This window comes from Macaca nemestrina, chromosome 5, assembly GCF_043159975.1.
Source record: "Macaca nemestrina isolate mMacNem1 chromosome 5, mMacNem.hap1, whole genome shotgun sequence".
Classification (NCBI taxonomy): Eukaryota; Metazoa; Chordata; class Mammalia; order Primates; family Cercopithecidae; genus Macaca; species Macaca nemestrina.
The window spans coordinates 141,172,483-141,189,996 of record NC_092129.1 but is presented as its reverse complement, the minus strand read 5'-3'; positions in this window follow the sequence as shown (position 1 = coordinate 141,189,996).

Genomic DNA, 17,514 nt, shown 5'->3' with positions numbered 1-17,514 from the left:
TGGTGCTGCAGAGCTTACATTTTAGTGGAGAAGACAGAAATGTTAGACAGACAGAAACTACGCAGCAAACAAACTATCCAAAGTTATAAACTGTTGAGGAACAGGAACAAAATTGCTAATGTTTATTGAGTAACTATTGTGTGCCAGTCACCATTATAGATATTTTCATTGTAACCAACTGATCAAATCTTCATTATGTCCTCATGAGGTAGACATGTGTCCCTGTTTTGCAGATGGACAATTCGAGGCTGAGAGAATTACATGATTTATCCAAAGTCACACACGTGCACAGGTGGTGGAGCTAAGGTGCAGATTCAGGTTTGACTTCAAAACCAGGGCTCTCGCTCCAACAGTGGGCTGCAAGGGCTTGAAGGACAATGGTACAGTTGTCCAGAATTGGGTAATTGACATCCAGGTGGTATACAATTTATTCTCGGCAGCAAAACAAGTATTTACCAGGCCACTGCTGTAAAGATCATTACTAGCATTTGTGTACTGCTTTCTTATTTATAAGCCATTTTCACTTGCATCATCTTCTTTAATCTTCACCACAACTTAGAGAGGTAAGTATGATTATCATTTCCATCTCTGCCTCTGGAAACTAAGACCTGCCACGTTGCCCAAGCTTCACTTGAGTTTTAAGAGCACTCCCTGCCCCAGCACTCTTTCTCAGTAACAGAGAGCTCCATTTCTTTCCACATTTGGCCTAGCTTTTCCTTGTTCTGTTTTCCGTGGACATAGAGCTCAGTGCTCACCCTCATCCCCAGAAAATAGTGACTATATCATGCCTTTGAGATGTTTCCCCCAGGAGCAAGTAGAGACTTTGTAATGTGCCATGGACTTTCAGCACAGCGTCCTGATGAACCAGCCTGCTTTTCTCGTTGTGCAGCCAGGCAGACCTAACTGTTTAGGTCTGCCTGGCAGACCCACAAAGCCACACAGGGTTAGAAACCTTGGGTTCTATCCAGCCTCTACTGTGTGACCCAGCAGGTCGCTTACCCTCTCTGGACTTCAGTGTCCTCCCCTTTGAGATGGGAGATTTGGGATAGAGCAAATTTACTTTTCTTGGATCACAAACTCCTTTGAGAATTTGCTGGAAGCTTCAGGTCACCAACTTAGAGTGGCTTATGTGTACACGTTTACTCAAGCACTCCATTTTTACATATACACACACACACACACACCACACACACACACACACACACACACACACACACACACACACATATATATATATATTTTTTTTTTGAGATGGAGTCTTGCTCTGTCTCCCAGACTGGAGTGCAATGGCGCCATCTTGGCTCACTGCAACCTCCGCCTCCCGAGTTCAAGCGATTCTCGTGCCTTAGCCTCCCGAGTAGGTGGGATTACAGGTGCCCACCATCATACCAGGCTAATTTTTGTATTTTTAGTAGAAACAGGGTTTCACCATGTTGGCCAGGCTGGTCTCAAACTCCTGACTTCAGGTGATTGGCCGACCTCGGCCTCCCAAAATGCTGGGATTACAGGTGTGAGCCACCATGACTAGCCATTTTTTACTTATATTTTTAAGGGACTTAAGGAGTCTTAAGGGTTATCCGTGGGCTCCCTAGGGATTCCAAGACCCCCCACCCCTACCCCTCCCACCGCCAAGTTTGGAATTACTGTACAAAATGGTTTTTACACTCATCAGATATCCGTAAAACCCACTACTGACCTAGGTAAAAGGAACCACAGGCCATCCCTGGTAGGCAGAGAAATGTGGGATCCTTTTCACTGAGGAGTCAGCAGATCTTACCCCCATGGCCTTTTCTTTGTCCATGTTTTACCTTTGGGGTTGTCTTGGAATAGGAGGAGGCAGAAGTCATCCCGCTAGTGCCAGGGGAACACACCTTTGTGCTTTGACCACAGAGTGAATAACATAACTAGGTACTTCTTGGTTGGATCATGCCTAGATAGGGGAACCTTTCCCTCCCCTACACACATCATCATCATCATCATCATCACAGCCACTTCTTACCTGTTCTGAGCATCCCCCAAATGTCATTCCAGCTTGTTCCAGCCCGGCTATGGCATAAGCAGAGAAGGTAGAAAGGTCTCAATTTTATAGAATATGTGGTCCAGAGTTGTCCTATGTCTTGCTTAGCATCACACAATGAATTAAAAACTGAACAATAGGGAGAGTCCAGGTTTTCCTAGCTCTAATGTCAAGCCTCCTTTTGGTCCACAAATACTTACAGTGTGCCTACTGTGTGCAAAATGCCATGCTGGAGGCTGTCAGGGCTTGAAAAGTGATGATTCGGCAGAGGATGCTGTTCGTGCCTCACCCCATGTCCTCTAGCCCACTTCTCCACTCATCTGCCACTGTGATGGGAAGGTGTCAGCAAGCCCAGGAATTGTCCACCCTAAGCAGCCTTTCTGCTTCTCACCTGCAGGGTTTCTCCAGTGCAGGGGCCAAGGGAGCTTTACTCAGCCTGCAGGACAGCTGGGATTTAACACTGCAGGGGCAACCCTCAAGTTATTAATAAGATATAAGAATGAGTGGATGAGCAACCTGGCTGCCTTGGGACTCCGTGGGACAATTCCATGGTGTGTTCTCATGATTCCTCAGTGAGCCCCCATTGCCCCCAATGAAAGTCAATCATTAACCACTCTTCACTGGCTTTTCTCCTATCCCATCCCTATATCACTTCCCCGTTCCCTCCCTCCAGCCTCCAGTGATCACCTCCTCAGTAAACTACCTGCACACAAGTCTCAGGGTCTGATTTCAGGGGAAACCAAAGTAGGACATGCAGAGACACACGTGCAGACACACACACACACACACACACACACACACACACATCTCTGTGAAAAGACGAGGCACAGAGAAGAATCATTCCCAGTCATGACTGGGTGGCATCAATAATAAAGGCTGACATGTCCAAAGCTCTAAGACTATGCTCCTCACTTTGCTAAGCACATTCTACACTTGCTTCATTTATTTATTTGTGTTTATTTTTTATTTGGCAGGTGAGAAGTAGGCATCATAATTATACCTATTACAGAGAGTAAGAAACTGAGGCTGAGAGATTAACCTGCCAAGGTCCCTTAGCTAAAAAGCCTGGCTGTGTACCTAGACCTATCCACCTCCCAAGTAGGTGTCTTGTAAAGACTGCCTAGGCTGTCTGTGGCTGATGCTACAGGAATAGAGCCCAGAGAGGACTAGGGATGGGGAGACTTCCTAGAGGAGGTGGGGTTTGGCTTGGCCTTGAGGGACAAGATAGGCTTCCACTTCTACCCATCCAGGGCAGGCCGTATGGAAAACAGGGAAAGTTCTAGGCAAAAATGAAGAACTTTGAAAATAACAGTGAGGAATTGGGTCCAGCTAGCCAGGAATGTGTATTGGAGCAGGTTGAGGCCAGGCTGTGGAGACCAGAATGTCAGCCAGCAAGGTGGCCTCTTCCCCACTCCAGCCCGAAGGCCTGTGTTAGAGAGGGCTCACCAGGAACAGAAATGCTGGAGGCTGGGGACTAGACAGCAGTCCTGCTCAGGCATGGAGGGCAGAGAGCTCACACCTGGTCTGCACCCCATTTCCTGGCCAGGCACCCCTGGTCTCAATCATCCCCCATTTCCAAGTAGTAAATAGATGTATAAAGCAACCGTTTCCATTTAAAGCTCTGCAGACCGTAGGGAGGAGGGCCTGCAGGCCATCTGGGCCCTTGTTTGGCAATGTTTGTGCTCACAACAAACCTGATAGACAGAGATTTATCGCCGTTTTCATTAGCTGGGGTTGGTTTGGTTTGCTGCTTTTCCACCCCCTCCCCCCTACACACACACTCCCGAGTTACAGATTTATGGTGGGTGGGAGGACCAGGGACTCAGAGAGAGGGGAGGAAGAAGGCCGAGCAAGGTATGGACTTGAAGCAAAGGGGATGGGGTGGGGATTCGGAGGATGAAGAGGTGGGGGTGGTGAGGAGTGCACCAGCTCTAGAGAAAAGACTGAGCGTGTGTGTGTGTGTGTGTGTGTGTATGTGCACACACTAGCATGCATGTTAGAAGGTGGCTGAAAGACACCTGCAGCCACATCCCCTCAACACACACATACACATACATCTCATAATCACCGTAACTGTTGAGCGTAGAAGCTGCTGAAATTCTAAGCTATCAGCACTAGCACTGGGCCCAAGGCCAGGAGGGATGCAGACCTTTGGCAAGCTCAGGGTCCACTCTGGTCTGACCGTATTTAACAAATGCCTATGTAGCATTCCTTCTGTCCTGAGACAGATCTTCACTAATTTATCTATCTAGTGAAATTAGCTATCTTCACTAATTTCACCCTTAAAGCAACCCTCCAAAGTGGACACTGTATAATTTCCCTAATGCTGGTTCTTTCCCTCCCCTCACAGCAGGGTATACACACCACCCATCTCTGTAGGAAGGAGCCTGGACTTGAGTTCCCAGTTGTAAATATCATTTTGCCCCTTGGTGCTCCTGTGAAGTTCCTGTGGGCATCCCCTGAGGACCCCTTCTTGGGTTCTTTGCGCTTCCTCTCCTCCAGCACTTCCCACCCCCAGCCAGGCTGGCTCCTTCCCTGTCTGCATCTTTTCTCACACAGTGTCTCCTGCCCAGTGTGCCCTCCCTACACCTTCACTCATCAAAGTCCTTCTAGCCTTGCAGCCCACGTGGACTGCCTCTGTGAGGCCATTCCTGAGCTGTTCCCTGAGGTTCATGCCTTCACTGAAAGACTGAGAGCCGCCCTTGGGGATCATCCTGAAAGAAGAGGAAGAAACCAGAGAAGGTTGGCTCCCGCCTCTCACAAGCAGAGTGGCTCTACTTTTTATAGCAGAGTTCTGTGTCAGATTTCATTAGAGCTAATTTTAAGAGGAAAAACAAGGTTTAACCCAGTGATCAATTCTAACTGTCTCATTTCACAGGTGAGAAACCAAGATCAGAGAGGGTGAGTGACTTGTCCAAGTCACACAGAGTTCTCGTCAGGGCCACAGGGCCAGGCTCTCTGACACTCTTTCCATGGGATAGTTTCCCCAGAGTGTGTGCCCATCCTGCTAGGAAACTGGAAGCTCTAGAGAGCAAGGACCAGAACGCGGCATCTCTGTCTCCACTCAACAAGCATGTGATGCCTGAGTGTTATTTCACAGGCATTTGATCCCCAAGGCTGGCAGCTTTCGGAGGGTCCATGTTATCAGCTTGCTTCCACAGCCCCCAGGTAGGGACAGGCTGTAGGGCTGAGACAGGGCTAGAGTGCAGAAGGGGGAGTTCCTTGTCCCTATAGAATCCCCTCCGTCTGGAACACTCACTGCCAAACAGAGCTCTCTGCCTCAGGATTTTCAACACACAAAGCACCTGTCTTTCCAGACCCACCCATAGTCATGTCCCTTGAAAAGAAAGGGTTGATGGTTGGTTGGTTGGTTGGTTGGTTGCCTGGAAGGCCCTTAGCTATAATCTGAAGGAAACCAAAAGAACTTCCTCTCCCCAACAAACCAGAACGTCAACCCACCGTCAGCCTGCCTCAGTGTCTACCGTCCCATCAAAGTGCCTCCTGTGGGACATGGCCTTGGCTCCAGAAAGTCCCACCTCTTTCCTAAGCAGGAGTGTCCCACTAGTTCTGACTAAGTCAGGACTCATCGAAGTCAAGAGTGGACTCTGGAGCCACACAGTCTTGGATTCTAGTCCAAGATCTGTGGCTGAGAAATACTGAAATACTTAACCTCTCTCTGCTCTGGTCTCCTCTGGGAAATAGGGATAAGAATATCTGGAACAGTGCTCAGAGGATTATTAAAAGAAGTGAACAATTTGTCTCAACTTCCCTGATGGAAAAAAAAAAAAAGGATTGAATGAGATAACCTGTTGGGGCACTCAGCACAGCACTGGGCCCACTGATATCTTCCTGTGAATGAGGTCCTCCGGGATTAGCAAGTGGGTTGCGTGGCAAAGTCCCCAGGGAACGAGAGGATGGAGCTGGTGGAGCTTAAAGACACAGAGGACAGAGGGAGTTACCCCAGGCCACAGATAGCCCTGGTGGAGGAGGGGGAATAGCTTGATCACTGAGCCCCCATCTGCTATGGGGGATCTTGAAAGTGGGAGGAGAAAAGTCTGGCACCAAAACCAATGTCTCCTTTTCTGATTTGCCAGGAGCTGCCCCTTAGCTGGGCTTAAAAGTTCCTTCCAAGGGGTCATTTCACATAACAAACTTTCATAGAACTCACTACATGCCAAGCACTACATCTTCCCCCAGTAAACTAGGCGGTTGAGGTCATTAGGGATTATTATTGTTATCCTGTCTTACAAGAAGGCGGCCGATGCACCAGGAGCTAGTAACCTGCTGGGGCCACACAGTCCTAAAGAGCAGAACCGGGCTTTGAACCCAGGCGGTCTGCCTGCTCTTAAACCCCTGGAAACTGGGTCAGCTTCCTCGCCAGCCGTTGGCCACACCTCCAAAGCCCTCTGCAGTCAGTTGCCTGATCAACCTTTTCCCTCCTGGGGTCTCATCAAGTCTACATTTCTCACTGTCAGGCTGGGATCTGATTCTCTCTCCAGTTTGATGGAAATTACCAAGGTCCAGGGGCCCAAGGTTGGGGAGATGGGGGAGGGTGAACAAGACAAAGAAGACATAATCCGGGCCCTCGGGAGTTTACCACTCACCCCTCTTAGACCAAGCGAAAGTACAAATGGAGGCCCACATTCCATATGTCTAAATATTTAAAAGTTAAAAATCAAGTTAACAAACCGTTTAATAAAATATGTTCTATTCTCCTAGGCTGACACATACACCTTCTAAAGACCTGGAAGGCCAGATTTGAATTTAGAGTTCTCAGGCTTATTGGAGTTCTGCACAGGGACACCGCACAGGGAGAAACTCCCTCTGCTCTCCCCGAGCCCTGCCCTTAGCCTGCCTCTTCTCTTCCCATCCCACCTTCACCTTAAACTAGGGCTTCAAGAGCACGCGTGTGGATACTCCAATCTGCACACGAAACTGCTGACCACATGCCCCACACTCAACTCACAGCCAAGACACAGGCTACCCTCTGGAGGTTGGACCTGGGGAGGTGACCTGCAGAGGGCCTGGATGCAGGGTACAGGTCCTTAGGGCGGGGATTTCTAGGGCGCTGGGCATCTGGAGCATGGTTCAGGAGTGGGGGTGGCTCCCTCCTTCTGGACAGACTCCTACGCTGTGAGGAGGGCCAAAGGAAGGCTCTAAGTATAGGGCCCCTTGTCTAAAGGCACTGGAGCTGAAGGTGGGTCACTCTTTATTCCTTCTGCTTTCTAATCCCTTTGTCTGATCAGCCAACTCTGAACATCTTGGCAACTTTCCTTCCTAAACAGTTCTCCAAGCCCCATCACAGCCCTTCTAGTCCAGGCCACTCTCATCTATCACCATGTTACCACAACAGCTTCCTAACTGGTCCTCTAGGCCCCAGTCCTTCGCCCACCCCTCCACAGCCAGTGATCTTTTCTGAACACAAACTGGATCACGATGCAGCCACGCTTAACACTCTTCTGTGGCTCCCTGCTGCGTACAGAAGACCCAAATTCAACTTGGCCATTGACCTTGGTGTCCAGCCCCTCTCAAGCCCTCCAGCCTCAGCCTGCCCTACGCCCTGCCTCTAAATGATGCTCTGGCCTATCTACGCTGCCCCCAGGTCCCTGCAAGACATGAAGTACACACTGCAGTGTGTGCTGCTCCTCTGCCCCACTTTCTCACCTCCTGTCTCTACGAATTCCTTCTTCTTGAAGATTTGGCTTCATGGTCAAAACTGCAGCAATCCTTTGTTGTCAACAACCCACTCCTGCCTCCAGGTCTGGCAGGGAGTCCCCGGCTTGTGCTCTCATACTAGTATCTACACTCTATTATAACTATCACTAATTTAACCACTTCCCAATACCCCGACCATTGCCATCTCTTGCCTGGACTATTGCAGTGGCTCCCGAATTATTCTCCCTGCTTCCACTCTTGCCCCTTCCTCCAGGCTGTCCTCCACCAGCAGCCAAAGTGAGCCTTTTAAGACATGTGTTTGGCCGAGCGTGGTGGCTCGCGCCTGTAATCCCAACACTTTAGGAGGCCGAGGCAGGTGGATCACCTGAGGTCGGGAGTTCAAGACCAGCCTAACCAACATGGAGAAACCCCATCTCTACTAAAAATACAAAGTTAGCCAGGGTGGTGGTGCATGCCTGTAATCGCAGCTACTCGGGAGGCTGAGGCAGGAGAATCGCTTGAACCCGGGAGGCAGAGGTTGCGGTGAGCCAAGATCGCACCATTGCACTCCAGCCGGGGCAACAAGAGCGAAACTCCATCTCAAGAAAAAAACACATGTGTTTGGGCTGGGCACGGTGGCTCACACTTGTAATCCCAGCACTTTGGGAGGCCGAGGCAGGCGGATCACCTGAGGTTAGGAGTTCGAGACGAGCCTGACCAACATGGTGAAAACCCATCTCTGCTAAAGATATAAAATTAGCCAGGCATGGTGGCACGTGCCTGTAATCCCAGCTACTAGGGAGGCTGAGGCAGGAGAATCACCTGAACCCGGGAGGCAGAAGTTGTAGTGAGCCAAGATCACGCCACTGCACTCCAGCCTGGGCAACAAAAGCAAAACTCTGTCTCAAAAAAAAAAAAAAAAAGAAGACATGTGTTTACTGACATCACCCCCTGCTCAATATCCCTAGTGGCTCTCATCTCACTATAGGATCCAAAGGCCTGCCGGGACTATAGCATCCTTCATGATTTGCCCCCTGCTCCCTCTACTCTTCTCCCTTCCTCCTTCCCTCCCTCACTCTTCTCCAATCACACTGGTCTCTTTCCTTGCTCCTTGTTAAACTCAAACGCATTCCTGCCTCAGGACCATTGCACAAGCAGTTCCTTCCCTTTATTCAGGTTTCTGCTCAAATATCCTCACCTCCAAGGTCCTTCTCTTCCCCCCTACTTTGTTTTCCTTCACACATTAATCTCCCCATGGCAGATTGTTTATCTCTTTGCTTACGTGTTTCTGTCTGTTTCTCCTCAACCATCTAAGCTCCACAAGAGTGGGGACTTTATCTGTTTTGTCCACCTCAGTGTCCTCAGGTCTGACACATAGAGGTGCTCAAGAAGAATTTGGCAAAGGAATCTTCTGTTTATGTTTTCATGCCCCAGCTAGAATGTGTCCCCCTGAGAGCAGGGCCTGTGGCTCATTCATCTCAGTGTCCCCTCTGCTTGGCCTGTTGCTGGGCACATAAACATATGACTTCATTCAGATGGTGAAAGAATGGAGGCCAAGAGCATGACCTGTGAAAAGGCACCACAGTGGGCTTGAGCTGAGGGCACACAGGGTAAATGGACCTGGAAAGGTGAGGTGGGAGCAAACTACAGAGGGGCTGGAAGGCTGGGGGAACTTCTCTGTAGCTTAACATTGCAATGGCTCCTATCTAACATGGAGCCATTGCAAGATCTTAAGCCAGAGAGAAGAATTTCATGCAGCAACTATATTTAAAGCTGGGCATGGTGGCTCATGCCTATAATCCCAGCACTTTGGGAAGCCAACACAGGAGAATCACTTGAGGCTAGGAGTTTGAGACCAGTCTGGGCAATATAGTAAGACCCCCATCTCTATGAAAAATTTAAAAATTAGCTGGATGTGATGGCACACTCCTGTAGTCCCAGCTACTGGGGAGGCTCAGGCAGGAGGATCAGTTGAAATCTGGGAGGTCAAGGTTACAGTGTGCCATAATCATGCCACTGCTCTCCAGCCTGGATGACAGAGCGAGACCCTGTCTCAAACAAAATAAATAAATGTATATGTATGTGTGTGTGTGTGTGTGTGTGTGTGTGTATTTAAAAGAACTTGGGAGAAGAGTAATCAGGAAAGCATGGAGAAATGGAACTGACTTAGAGATTGCAAAATCCCCCATCTCAGAATATCCCAGAAGCAAACCATCATCTTGAGTTGGACACACCAAGGCTTGTCTCCTGATACTTCTGGGCCTCTTTACACTGGCTCAGTCCACTTTCTGACACTGAAAATTGGTTCTGGACATAAGTGCTCCAATCACCCCTAGGAATGCTGAAATTTGCATAAGAAGGTATCTTAGAGAAAGGTTAGATGTGAGCGGTTCCCTGGGGGCAAGGGCTGGGAAAGGGGCAGGAAGAGTATGGTGGCTCTGCCCCCCGGGGACAATTGAAGGCCCCTATTTGGCACCATCACTCACATGGGGCTTGGTTGTCCAGAAAGGCCTGGGAAACAGGGCGACAGAGTGTCTCGGGTCTCCCCTCCCCGCTGCCCACCCCCCAGGCTTTACTCTGGGTCAGTTGGAGCCTCAAGTGGCTTTTAAGCAATTAGACCGAGCACTGGGTACTTTCTAATCTAATTGTTTCAAAAGCCCTTGAAGGGTTTGAGTCTGAGCTCTTAAAATGCCAGAGAAGGGGGAAATCAGTGATGGTGGGAAGTATGCGGGGCCCAGCTCTCTTCCCCCACCCGTTTCTGCTCTCCATCTTCTTGAGGATGGAGCGAGTGGACAGTTTAGAGCAGAAGGATTCCTCCTCCCCAGGCTCTGAAGGTTCTGTACCCACTTCCCTGCCCTACCTCAGGTATCCAAGTAACTGTTTAATCAAAGTCAATGCCCTCCCCACCAAATTGATGAGAACTAGGGCCGTCCAGTAGGGTGACCCTGACCCCAGTGGGCAAAGCATCTCACCATCACCCAAGAAAACATGTCAGCAGCCTCACTGTGATCACATACCTACTCATGGGCTGGAGGCTTGGGATTTTTTGAAAAGCTCCTGACCTTGAGGAGACCAATAGCCTGACAACGGAGAAAGAGCTGCTTCAAATGAGCAGAAATGAGAGATTGAACTTAAGATGCAAAAGCAGTAAGCTCCGGGAACACCAAACTGGGTGGGAGTAGGGCCAGAACTGGAGGAGAGAATTGAGGAACACTCCATGGTGGAGGTGACATTTGAGCTGAGCCTGAAGAGTCTGTAGAATTGTGCAGGTCAAGTTAGAAAGAAGGATACATTATGAGTCCAGGGAATGAACATGAACCAGAAGCGATCGTGGGAGGGTGGAGGGCCCTAAGGACTCTCATCCATCCCATCATGCTCTGACTCAGTTTCTTTGTCTATAAAATGGATCACTAGACTGGCTTAGCAGATTCTATTCGTGTTCTCCTGAGCTTTCGAGGTCCACAGGAAAGCTTTGGACCACTTAAGGGCCAAGTGGGAGAGCAGAGGAGGCAGGGTCTAGACCTTTGCCTTCAACTGGAGCTATAACTCTTAGCTGTTTTATATTTTGGATTTCGGTATACTTTTGAGTCATTCTGTCCTCTGCAAACTACTGGGTAGATGATTCCCTGGATATCTTCCAGCTCTGAGCTCAGGGTCTTCCTCATTATCAACCACTTCCCTGCCAAGAAGAACAGAGAGAGAAATCTACGCAGAGCCCTGAGGGCCAGCGGAGTGGAAATTCTACCCCAAGTTCTGATGTCCTGGATGGGCTCCTGCTCAGCTGCCCGGGGAGCTCAACCCATGACCAGACTGAGAGGGACTGATGGATTTGATGCCTGGAGATCTATCATTAAAGCACCTCCCTTTTCATTTAGGCAAAGTCTCCCAATCTTTTTTCATGAGGAGAAATTACCTTTCCTTCCATTGAAGGTGCAAAAAGGACAGCTTGGGTTGCTGCCAATATACCTACATGCTGTCAGAGGGTGTGGGTGTCATTACCCACAAAGCTCAGAGTTTGGACAGCAGCCCACCAAACAGCTTAGAGGTGTCCCAGCTAAGGCTTCGAGATAGGATGGAGGGTCTCTAGGAATGCCAAAGGAAATTGTTCAGCAAATCAAAGAATGAATGAACAAATAAAGAGGCCACTGCCAAAATGCTCTTGAAAGGATCACTTTGGAAACTGTTATCAGTCATGTTTACCTTGGTGTGAATTAAGTATCTTAGGGCAAGAGTTGCTAGGAGGAAGGAAAGGTTTTGGAAACTGGATGTCACTATATAAGGAAAGAATAATACAAAAAGAAAGATGATGGGTGCAAGACAATCACCCACATAACTTCATCCTAGTCTCAACTACCCGCAGCTCCCCACCTTCCCTCAACCCATCCCCAGCCTCCTCCTCATACCCTCCCTCTCCCTTCTTTCCTCCCTGGAAATGCTCCCCAGCTCAGGGCCCAAGTGCTGAAAGGTGCTTTAAAGTGAGTGAAAAAGTATTTGGCCTGGAGCAGGGGGACCGGAAGGGGGTGTCAGTCTGTGCCATCTCGAGGGGTGTGGCCTGCTGCATGTAAACATGGAGGAAGGGAGTGGCTTCCGGCCTGAGCTATGGGCCCAGGGAAGGACTGGAAATTCCTACCCGGCCTTCTGCTGTCTCCCCACCTGCCACTGCAGTAACTTCGCTTCACAAACAAAACAGAGACGGAAGTCAGTGGAGTCTTTGCAATGACATCTGCCCCTGCTCAGGTCCTCCGTCCTTGGGAGGTCCCACCACAGGCCTTGGTTCCAACTTTCAGCACCCAAGACCCCAGGATGGCCCACACTCTCAGGGGCCCCTGCCCTGGCCCACTTTCCTGATCATGTTCTCTTAGGAGTGGCTTCTAGCTATAAAAGCCCAGGTAGGCTTAAAACAAGCAAACAACAACAACAACAACAACAACAACAAAACCCACTTTCCATGGTTCTCCCACAGTTACAGTTTGAGAAGTCAGATGTGTAACTTAGAGCAGGTCACTTAACCTTTCTGGATTTCAGTGTCTTCCTCAATGGACAAAACAGGTGGGAAGACAGTTTGAAACATATAAGGCGCTCTGTAAGGGTCAGGGATAAATACTAGGCCATTTAATTGTGGATTCAAATCCTGCCTCCACCTCCCACCAGCTGGGTGATCTTGGGCAGGTTATTGAGTTCTTGGTGCCTCAGTTTTCTCATCAGAGGTGCTCCTGTGACCTATCTTGAAGCTTTGGGAGGTGGATTAAATGAGATAATGGATGCAAATCATCCAGCCCAGGCCCCACAGTTGGTAGAGGTTAGTTGTCTATTGCTATATTTTGTTGAAGATGCACCATTATTTTATGTGTAAGATGCACCATTATTTTATGATCCACTAAGAAAGAAATACTGCTGTCAATGAATTGTGAGACACCTTGAAATGGATGAGATACTGTATTATTGGGAGGACAAGTGGGGAGTGGGTGGGAAATGGGAATGTCAATCTCTACAGCAATAGTTTCCCACTTAGGATGCATCCGGGAATCCAATGCCCAGCCTGCATCCCAGTTAAACCAAAACCTCTGGAGTATGGCCAGTAATCTTTCTGTGACTTGGTTTCCCCATATGCAAAACCGAGATAGTTAACTTCTGGGGCCGTTATATGAGTTGATTCATGTAAGTGATTTACAACAGTACCAGGCCCACAGAAATGCTGAAGTAAATGTTAACAACTATTCCTCTCTCCACCCCCAGGTCCTGGCACAGGCTAGGTGCCTTCTGAGTGTTGGTTGATGCAGGAATAGACATGATCATGTGACTGCTGCCCTCCCTCCACCCCCCATCCAGCAGGGAGAGGCCCACTCTGGCCTCTGGAAGCTGGAGAAGAGGCTCACCTGCCCAAGGGCCTTCTGTCCAAAGTTCAAGGGAGCCCCACCCCTCCCGGATGCTCAGCTCACCCCACCCCCCACAGGCAGGGCTACAGTGTGGTGGGCACTGCCACACCCGGACTTGCCACAGCCTCTTGGAGTCAGTGACAAGAACCAAATGTCCCCCAGCCTCCACCCCTCCCCTTTCCTGCTTTTATTATTTTCTTTTCCATAAAGATTAGTCTGTGTTGCTCCTCTATCAAGGCCTGGAGGATAAACATGTGGTCCGGAGGCAGAGAAACCCCAGGCCTGAAGGCCCCACTGCCCCCACCCCAGCAGCATAAACCCGGGGCTTTTAAGCAAGGAATGGTTTTCAGTAAATCTCTCCTATCAGCAGAAACCTTTGAAAGAGTTTGTTTAAAGGCCAGGGAGATAAACAGCAAGGAGAAGTGTTTGTTTAAGATGTATGTTCTGTGTGGCCACTCTGGGGCCCGGATTTACATCTCTGGGGAGAGGAGCCACTCGGAGGCCAGGGTGGGGGCCTTCCAGGGGCACCTTGGGCTCCCGGTGTGGACTTCAGCCCAGGCAGGGACCCATGTGCTCAGGGGAGGGAGGTGAGCTGGACTGCACTTGCAGGCCACTCCAGGCTTGGGGCAAGAAAGCAGGGACTGAAAGGAGCTGCAGGAAGGGAAGAAGCTCTGTAAAGGAGGGGAGGGTGCCCGGAAGGACCTGCTGGTTGGAATGCAGGCAGAAATCCCCTAGGAAGCCACTCCACACACACACACACACACACACACACACACACACACACACACACACACAGTGTTCAGAACAGGCTCAGGCTCAAGGCCCATCCCAAACAGCCTCATACTCAGCAGCCCAATACACAGCTGGGTATGGCCAGCTCTGTGACCTTGGACAAGCCACCTAACCCAGAACTACAGCCCTAGTTCCTCTCTGCTATGAAAACAACACACCTGCCTCAAAGGGTTTTGAGTTTTCCTCCTGTCGTTTGACAAATATGGCTTGTGCACTTACTGTATGTCAGGCACTGTTCTGGGTGCTTGGGATGCAACAGTATACAAAATACAGCCTCTGTCCTTTTGGAACTTAAAGAGGAGGAAGATAGGCAATGAGCATAATAATCAGTAAATTAAATACTCTTCAGAAGGTGACATGAGCTATAGAAAGAAATAGAGCGGGTACAAAAACCTGGGAAAGGATGGTTAGCTTGGACCTCCCAGAGAAGGTGGTCCTTGAAGGAGATGCAGGTATCTGAGGGGAGAGAAGCTCAGGCAGAACCCTCAGCCAGGGCAAATATCTGGAGGATTGAATCAAATACCTTAGGGTAGGTGCTGAAGCATGGTCCTGTGGTCAGTAAATAACGTCCAATGTTGTCATTTTACTGAAGCAGTTACTGAGGCCTGGGATGGGCAGGGAAGCCTTCAGGGAGGATGCAGGACTTAAGCTGGGTTTCCCCTGGAATTCCTTCTCCCTGCCAAGTGGAGAGAAAGGCTCTGCAGAACAGCATCATGGAGGTGGAAAGACAGGAGAATGATGGCAGAGCTCATTCCCCAAACCCAGTGGTGCCCAAGGGGTATATGGACCAATGCAGCTGGATTCTCAAGGAAAGTCCTTGGCCTGGGTCAGGAGTCTGGACTCCCAATTCTGGCTCTGCCCTTTGCTGGCAGGTGATTTGGGGCAAGCGATTTTAAGCTTCTTGGGTCCTTCTTTTCTCTACGGTAAAATGAGAATAATATATCCTCCCTTCACTGAATTGGTGGAGAGGATGAAAAGAGATATGGGGCCAGGCGCAGTGGCGCAGGCCTGTAATCCCAGCACTTTGGGAGGCCGAGGCAGGCGGATTGCCTAAGCTCAGGAGTTTGAGACCAGCCTGGGCAACACAGTGAAATCCCATCTCTACTAAAATACAAAAAATCAGCCGGGCATGGTGGCATGTGCCTGTAGTCCCAGCTATTCGGGAGGCTGAGGCAGGATAATTGCTTGAACCCGGGAGGTGGAGGTTGCAGTGAGCTGAGATCGTGCCACTACACTCCAGCCTGGGTGACAGAGCGAGACTCCGTCTCCAAAAAAAGAAAAAAGAGAAAAGAGATATGGTGGGTGTTTCTGTCTAGAACATAGCAGACGCTCAATAAACATTGGGTTTGCATTTGGGGCCGTCCTGTGCCCTTTCAGACTCCTTTTGGGCACTTTCCCGAAAGGATGAGGCAGAGGTGATGAGTCTACTGGGTCCCAGACTTGGAGGAGAAGATGATGAATAGCTGAGCATGGTCCCCATGTAGCTGAAGGGCTGTCCCTCCCGAGAAAGCCTAGATTTGTTCCAAAGGGGCTCCAAAAGGAAGGAAGAAATTTCATGGACACAGATTTTCATTTGAAAATCTGGAATTTGGCAATGGTCCGTGCTATGTAACAGTAGGATGGACCTCTATAGGGACAGCTAGCTCCTGCTGTTAGGAACTGTGCAGGCAGAGGTGGCCGAGTTGTTTTTGTTTGTTTGTTTTGTTTTGTTTTGCTTTGCTTTGCTTTTTGAGACAGAATTTCACTCTTGTCACACAGGCTGGAGTACAATGGCACTATCTCGGCTCACTGCAACCTCCGCCTCCCAGGTTCAAGTGATTCTCCTGCCTCAGCCTCTCGAGTAGCTGGGATTACAGGCACGTGCCACCATGCCTGGCTAATTTTTGCATTTTTAGTAAAGATGGAGTTTCGCCATGTTGGCCAGGCTGGTCTCGATCTCCTAACCTCAGGTGATCCTCCCACCTCGGCTTCCCAAAGTGCTGGAATTACAGGCGTGAGTCACCGCACCCAGCCCTGTGTTGTGGATAGAGGTAGAACAGAGAGGTGGTGACTCCTCTGCGAAGTTCAGACCCATTGGCTTCTGGGGTCCCTTCCAGCTTTGAGATTTGGGGATTTACCTCCATTCCTTCCCAGGTTTCACAGTCCATCAAGATCTACCCATACACCAGATTTTTTCCAATCCTTCACGGAAACTTGCCTGATCCCTGTGTCCTTTGGATTCAGTCATGTGATGGGCCAGCACATCTGAGAGATGCATCCATGCTAAATTCAGAGTGGTCACAGATTAGCACATTAGTCCTTCCAGATAACCCAGGTGCAGGTTTACAGGGTCTTGGATCTGTCAACTTACAGGTAAAAGGAACGGTGGAACTTCTAGCACCGGGGAGGGACCAAGGGACAGATATGTTTGGGAAAACATGCCTGAGAAGTTTATCAAATAGTGCCTAGTACCTTCCAAATCCTTCTTACAATAAGATTAACTTTAGCTAAGATCACAAACCAGAGCTCAAAGATCTGAAGGGCTGGAGTGCCTAATTTGGCCCCTTTTCATGAGCCAAGTGAAGTGCCAGGGGATCTCTGGACACCTTCTCCTTGCCCTGTAGATGCCTTGCCAAGGAGAACCCGCTCGCCTGGCAGCTGTAAGCCAGCACTTTTCTTTTCAAAGCCTCTGAGTCTCCTTTCCCTCCTCCTCCTTCCTTCCCGCCTCCCCCCTCAACCCCCAAAAAAGGAGGATGCCCCTTCTGTTGAGTACACAGCCTGCAATTTTGCTGTCAAATCTCAGCCAGGAGGTCAGTGTTGTGACTGACTGTGTAAGGATCGCTCCCTTAAGGGTAATTACACTAAATTCCCCTCTGAAGGACAGCTCTCTCTGGATAGAATACAAGAAAACTCCGCATCCCCCATTCACGGAAATTCATGATTTCTGTGGCTGTCACTGGCACTCTGGCAGCGAGACACTTCGAGGTGCTCCAACCACTCAGAGGTGAGTATGAAGGCGGTGGCCGCGGCAGGACCCAGGCCATGGAGGTGGGAGGCCAAGCGGCAAGATTAGGGGTGTGGGGTCCAGAGGGACCCCTCTGAGGAGCTGGGGTCCTGGGTGGCCAAGCAGGAACTGGGCCACAGACAGGAACATCTTCACCTGAGCTAGCCACACCCTGAACAGGGAATGCAAGG